Source organism: Haemaphysalis longicornis, unplaced genomic scaffold (assembly GCF_048455015.1).
Source record: "Haemaphysalis longicornis isolate Haplotype H1 unplaced genomic scaffold, Haemaphysalis longicornis Haplotype H1 scaffold_8, whole genome shotgun sequence".
NCBI classification, from domain to species: domain Eukaryota; kingdom Metazoa; phylum Arthropoda; class Arachnida; order Ixodida; family Ixodidae; genus Haemaphysalis; species Haemaphysalis longicornis.
In genome coordinates, this window is record NW_027526445.1 from 49,517,310 (window position 1) to 49,524,780 (window position 7,471).

At 44.9% G+C, this 7,471-nt stretch overlaps 1 long non-coding RNA gene across 1 annotated transcript; it reads right to left on the reverse strand.

Annotated features, from left to right (window-relative positions):
* Positions 1-5,443: 5,443 nt before the first annotated feature.
* Positions 5,444-7,435, reverse strand: LOC144149178 (uncharacterized). Its single transcript, XR_013318220.1, has 2 exons — positions 7,249-7,435; positions 5,444-6,803 (listed from the first exon to the last, which is right to left on the reverse strand). It is a non-coding gene; the product is annotated as an uncharacterized LOC144149178 (long non-coding RNA).
* Between the last annotated feature and the right edge of the window lie 36 nt (positions 7,436-7,471).

Here is a 7,471-nt window from a genome sequence, read left to right on the forward strand (position 1 = left end):
GCCAGAAGGTGAGAAAGAAAAAGGTATGCTAGTAATACTAAAGGAAATTCAGGTTATTAGCAATGGTTCAGAACGACATGCAAACAATCTTTGCTAGCATGCACAGTAGCTGACGAAATACTGCAGGGTAACAGTAGCACATGCACACGTGATTACAAAGAGGGTTATGGCATGTACAGGTAAGTGTGTAAGGTTGATTTAGTGCTAATATGCTGCGTGCACACGTAAATAAAAATACCCTGCAAAAAAGATGAACAAGGCAACTGAGGTTAGAGCAAATAGAAACAACAACTACGCAGAGTCACCTAGACGGTATGCTTAGAATATAGATATAACAGTTCAACACAGCACGTAGCATCTGTTATTGCTGAAGCCACTGACGCATCACCTAGCCTGTCATAAATGGGCACGATCACGTACGTTTGGCGACATCGTAAATTTTGGAGCACACGAACACAACACACACGGAAAATGCCACAGTAACTCACGACAGATATCCGGCGCATTTTTTGGCCACGCTTGTAACGACAGGGATCACGGCAAGTTGAAGCGAACGAACGAAAACTCGCTGTCACTGCGACGCACCATTGCTAGCTGATGGGGCTCTAGATTATTCACGTATACACTCCTGCAGCGACACGAATCTGGACACTTGCAAGTCGAGTACGGAGCAGTATCAAAGTATTTGCCTCGCGTTGTGATACCGACACAACACCGTGTATAACAATGGCTGTGATGATAGCATCGATGACTGCGGCGCCAGCAGCTTCACACAAACAAACCTCTGGAAAACTATGACGTACCACACACATCGGTCACGTTTTGAAGGCAACACGGTGCTTCGTACTTTACTGCACATTTTGGGGCAACATTTCGTTCTGATACGTACGTATTTGATATAAAAACATTACGCTCTGCGCAAGCGCTGACCAGCACTTCGCGTTGCTGCCACGAATAGTCATCGGACTTTGAAGACTGTGAATTACTGCAGAAGATACAAGCGCGGTGACACAGGCTTGGAGCTGAACACCTCATATGAAACGAAAACACAGCGCAGCACCGCACCACTCGTGAGCGACTCCACACAACGCCGACGCTTGTAACATTCTTGCTTGCCTCGGCACCGCGCGAAGCCGGCCTCTTCTCCATGCCGCTCGTCCGTAGGTCATCCGTAAAACCCGTGGTAAATCTATAAAAAGTGCTTTGTTTACACAACTTCTTCTACGCGAGTGTCAAAAACAATAACAAACTCGAGTTTCGCAGAGAAAAATATAGGCAGCGTCTGGAACCCCGCGCGGGGCACGAGATCTAGCCCCCTCGCAACGGCTCCTGCCCCGCGTGACGTCGTAGATACGTCATAGTGACGTCATATTAACAGCAATTGTTATTATATTGCGTAGTAGAATACCAAAAGCACATTTTTTTACATTTTAATAAAAAATTAGGAAGCCACTCATCTGCTAGAAGTTTTATAAAAGAATTTTTTTGTTCGTTCTTGCGGAAGCCGCCGATGCGGCCGCTGCTGGCGGTATGGCGTATCCGAAAGTGCCGAAAGCCCTCCTGAATGCCTGAATTTCTTGGATCGACAACGTAGATGAAGCAACAATAACAATAACAATACTTTATTTCAACCCAGGAGGGCTGGGGTGTGCTGGAAAGGCCCATACCGAAAGGCCCAGCACAGAGTTGATAGAGTTAGAAGCACTATCAGAATGTGCGAGAACGTATGCGGGGACCAAGCCAGCCTTTCCACACGGTAGCGAAATCCGCTCTCGAGGAATGCTGACCTGTGACCGCCTGCTGTATGCCGATGGTACCTGCGTTAGATCTGCGACATCGCGCAGCCGAGTGGCCCCGTTCGAACAACCCACGTCCCACGCAAGAAAAGACACCGTCCGAGCGTGATTATGTGAGCCTGCTGCGGCATGTCCGCGCGGCGGCATCTGCTATCAACAGTTTGCACCACGGCAAGTTCAGAATGCTTAAATGGGTGGCCTAAAATCGCGGTGTGTTTTCAAAATGACAGCAGCGTGGGACGTAGGCTAGACGCGGCCACTGATATTTCACTGGTCGCATGTGCGCATTACAAGTGCAAACCACGGATAGCTAGAAAAGGTAATCATTGGTGTTCCCACACATATACCGCGTACAACCCAGCACAGTAGTTTCCCCTTTAAGGAGATTAGCAAAAAAGACCCGAAAATCGGCAGTTTTGTCGCGTTTTTTGTATATATTTTCGAGTGGATTGAATTGTGGCTTAAAATTGTTTACCCGAAATACGTTTTGTGCGCGGAAATGTCTGGTGATCATGAGCTTGCATCATAAATGCATGGTATTCAGCGCTTGAAAAGATTTTTCAGAAGAAATTATTGCAGCTGTAGTGGTGAGCCATTTCACTACAGTAAAATGTGGCAGAAATACATCTTAGATACAAAGGATGTGAAAGAGTGAGAACATTGGCAGTCTCGTATCCCGTGGCCCAGATTGTGGCTGGGTAGTTTCCATCATGCATTCAGCTCCTCACATTGGCACACACATGATGCTACGACAAATTAGGAACTGGGTCCTCCAAAAGGTACACTAGCCAGGCGCTTCATGCCATAGCTGCTGCATTGGCGTAACCTTCACGTCTCTGTGTATGTGGCTATGTTGGCCAGATTTTACCGATTCCCCTCATGCAAAGGGACTTAATTCAGGACACCCAGCCGATGGGGTCAGAGAAGAAGCTGTACAGACGGTAACAGGAAGGGTATACACTTGGCCGACCATCATGTCTCCAGCATATGAAAACCCATGGGTTCTACGCAGGCTCAATAGTCAACGTCAAAGAGAATCTGAAAACGTGCCTGGAACGTGAAAGCCTCAGCGGATGGTTTGTGTCCATGGGTATGAGCAGCAAGCACGCTGCAAATGTAATTTATAGGCAAAGGTCAAGGCTGTAATGGTGCGAGTTTAACCAAAAGAAACGGTGAAAAACAACCCAATTTCAAACTGCATTGATGTAATATGGGCACGAGTGACGTCATATGGACGTGCACTGCAAATGCAGTTATCTGTGTGTTAAATGTACGTTAGCACTCAAGTGATACGATCAAACGGAATGGAGGCCCCACTGAAATTGCGCAGTTATGCTTTTTTTGCGGTGGGTTAGGTTGGTGGCTGTCAATTGCACAAACAAGATTCTGTGATGTCATAGAGAAATAGCTGGAAAGTGTGTATGGAACTTCCACTGCTCTACACATTTTCTGTACTATCTTATTTGTTTGAAGTTTACAATAAAATTGATGTCATTTGTTTTTTGGGCAAAGAAGTCTTTTTAATGAACGAACCTTGTATTTTTTCTTCGTAGCCTCTGTAACAGCCTGCCTACTGTGCCCCTAAACAGTGGTCGCTAAACAAATGCCCACTTGCCAGCCAGCTTCAGGGGCTTGTAACGATTTACTAGGATTTTTCATGGCCAACATAAATTCCAAGGAATCCACGGTGGTACACTCCAGGGCAGTGCAAGTCTCAAAAGAAGTTTGACAGCAGGACTGGACAGTAACACAACCAACAGGCTTCATAGGTGGAAACCAGAAGCCCACTCACACAATGCCATGCAATAAGCCAATGCAGTGAGTCTCTTGATTTTTATGCGAGGCATTCAACGTGTGGGTCGACTAGTGAGGTTAGCTGGCCAGTTTGGGCACAAAATACTCACTTTTGTGATTTCAGACAGCTCTCAAAGGCCTATCTAGATGTCTTTGTTTTTTTCGCAAAAAAAAAGTGCAAGCTCACAGTTGGGGATCTTGAAAACATTGTTTAGCCTCTCCAGCAATTGTGCGAGCCTGAGGTAATCCTGCTTACAGGTGGTCCTCATGTTTGCTAGCTCCCACAGCAAGCACATGAATGCAGTGACTGAGAAAGATGGTGGCCAAAGGGAGAAAAGGGGGTGGTTCCTGAACAAACAGCCCTTGATCATCAAAACAGCAGAAAAGAGCGCTGATGACTCCGAGTCCTCGGCTGGGGTGTCGAAATACCTTCTGGCCTACGTGTACAGTGCATTCACAAACTTTTCTTTAAAAAATCTTGAGATTACACACACTCCCTCCATAGAAGGGGTTTGTTTCTGGCAAGGTGGTTGAGTTGAAATTTGTGATTAGTAACAACTCGCCATTCGTCCCTTTCATTTAGCATGCTTCCGAGCTTCACTTCAAAAACCCTACTTTTTCTAATTTACATATAAATGGATTGATTATGAAATATTCTCTTATTTACCTCTGCTCAAATAAAACTGTTATACCTTAAATCCTGCTGTGTTCATGCAGGTGTAACATTCTTCAATGGTGTTGTGTGGGGTGCATTAAGCTCAGTACAATAAACTTAAAACCAGGGCAAGTGAAGTTTCCCCTATTGTTTCAGTGTGTCAAAAATATTTATAAATTTTTGTAAGCATTCTAACTGTCTACCAATACTTTGGGGGTAACTCAACTAAGCTCAACCTTTTTCCCCATGCCTTTATTATTGTTGTGCTCTACCAACACATTCCCAGCTGGAACATGCCTGCTGAATTTAGGGCCCAAACCATTCTTTTGCTATTTGACACGATTGCAGCTGTATGAAACATTGCTTTTGTTTAGTTTTAGCCTATGATTTCCAACAGGCCACTTAACTACTGCCAAAACCATTAATTGCTATTTATAACAAACAGTATTCTAACATTTTACATAAAACATTTGGTTGTTACCTCACTTGACGTTTTTGTTACACAGCCAGCCTGTCATATTTATCTAGGTATGAAGGACATGTACACAACAAATGCCTTACTGCAATACATTCACAAGCCCGTCTTACAGCAAATCAGCAGTGACAGAAGCAACACGTTTTGGCTTTCCAGCAGAGCTTTGGTGTCAACAAAAAAGGAATCTTTCTTGGCTTCTCTGCAGAGCTTTGCACTCAAGCAAAAAGAGCACTTGGTTGTTTGGCTTTCCTGCAGGACTGTAGTGTAGTGCTAGAAGGCATCACTTGCTTATTTGGCATTTTTTCTGTGTATTGTGCCAAGAAACCCTTGTGTTTTGTTAGGAAAAGGAACTTCACACCACAGACAGTGCAGAGAAAGTAGAGCTACTCGCTGACTTTTTTCACAGCCACGGAAGTTTGGTAGAATCACTTGTCATTGACAAACACCATGTTTGCTTTCTGTCTGAAGGTGTGAATCTTGGAGAGTTGATTTATATTTTGGGGAAAAATACAGCGACAGTAACAGTACTGAAGTACAAGGAAAGGTAGGTGCTGTGATGAACAGTGTCCATGTGTTCGCAGCTTTTTTGTCCAGTTTCTTTCCCGTGTTTTTTCATGAAGACTTGCTACAGTGCCTGATCAAGCCTGTTTTTGTGTAGCAAAAATGTCAACAGCGAAGCACGGATCAATGCTCACATGCTGCCCATTGACACCAAAGCAGAAGTACGTTCATTAGAGTCATTTTATTGTTGAAGCCTTCCACGATACATACAGCTTTCAGCTGTACTGCAATATTCACAAACTAGGTGTCCTTGGTTCCAGTTCCTGCACAAGGTATTAAGTACTATCAGGAGAGGGCAATGTCAAGCTGTACAAGAACAATTCCCTTGTAGATGTGCTCCATAAACTGTTTTTCAGGCTTGTTAGCTTAAAAAATAGTTTCAGTGCCCTTTTTTTTTTCAAGCTAATTACCACCACCAGAGATTGTGCTTTCTAGCAGTTGAGCTCTGCTGGGTATGCATCGTTGCAAACAAAATATGGGACACTGTATTATGGCCCTTACGACTAAGCATAGTCACTTAATCAATTAGCCGCAACAGTTTTTTACACAGCACAGAGTTAAAAAGCAAAAGAACATGAAATATCTCCTTGCAATTAGAAACTTTTACTGTTCACCCCCCTCACAGAGCAGACAATTACCAGCTGTGAACACAAGTATTAACCTCAAGTTGAATTCCACAGGGTGCTCTGGATGGGTACATTGATGTCACAGTCAATCAGAATTCGTGAATCCACTGTAAGCCTTCGAGAGAAGCTCTCACCATTACTGGCCATCCAACTGAGTGGGCATGAAAGTATTGTTGTTGGTTGTGTTGACTTCCAAGCCAAACACGAGTAAACGAAAAACTAGCGTACCAAAATACATAATCAGAACAGATGCAGGATTAAGTTTTGTTGACTAACCGGGTTGAAGCCAGAAGGCAGTGGGGCAAAGGTTAGGGAAATAAAATCCATGCGGTAATTGTGAAGGAAGTTATGAGACGCTGCCAGACGATTAGCTGGTGAGGAGGGAGGGCTATCCTATCTATCCCTTGCTACCTATTTACTATAATTGAGCAGATAACAACCTTTTATTAAACTTGCTAGCTGGCAGTTCCACGAACCCTATGTAGAAAATTTCAAGGTAGACAAAACGTTATTTCCTGTGCATTCAATAATGGCTGCCTAGAGATTGCTTAACATTCGCAGCTCATTTGAGGTCTTGCCTATCATGAAAGGAGAATAGTATTATTCGAAGCAACAAATTCGAAAAACAGATGAACAACAAGAGTCACTTGTTTACCTTGAGCACACCAAACTTGAAAGCACTACTTAACACAAGTGTCAAGCTTGGCACAAACGGCGATCTTATCAAGGCTTGACTTCTCCCGAACTTGCACATTTGGAGCTTGCGCCTCCTTGCACAGGAAGCCAGCCAGTGAGCGGCTGGTTTCAGCGATAGCTGAGCACCATGCTGCCCATGGACGGGAGGCTCCTGGGCTCTCCCATTCACCAGGCCACCCACGAAAGTGGAGCTGCGCTCCCTGCATGCAGCGTGCATGGATCGTTTCCGCGGGGTAGTAAGGTTTCTTGCAGTGCCCCGCGAGAAAAATTGCAGAACAGGCTACATGCGACGACGGATTGCGTTCGACGATGCCCTGCGCTACCTGACGATACTTGATTCGTGCACACACTGACGCCGCTGGCACTGCGTCGCTCGCGTTATCACGTCATCAAATTCGGCTACCTCGTTAGCCACGGCGCAAAGCGCTGGAAAACTGATCCGCACGTTTTACGCCAGAATCAAAATACAAGGCTTGGAATGCAAGTAGCGATCGGAACAAGTAGACAACGAATGCAGGAGCATAAAGCCGATGGCACGCGAACTGCAAGACAATATGACGCTAGCAACATATTTAACGGCAACAAAAGGAGCACGGAAAAAAGCGGGGCGAAGCAGCTTGCCAAATTAGGATGCGTTAGGCTTACCAAGACTAGCAGCAGCAAGTTCACGAAAAATGCTCAATAAATAATTGCAAACAATTGTTCCAACAAGAAAAAAGCGCCGTGAGGCAGCCGCTGTGCAAGGCGATAAGGACGTAACGTCAGTAACGTTGCGCAGGCTTGCGGTTAGAGCCAAGGCCAGAATCCCACATGGAGCAACACACGCCGTCAATGCCTTCAAATGTGCAAAAAAAAAATTGTGACGTCA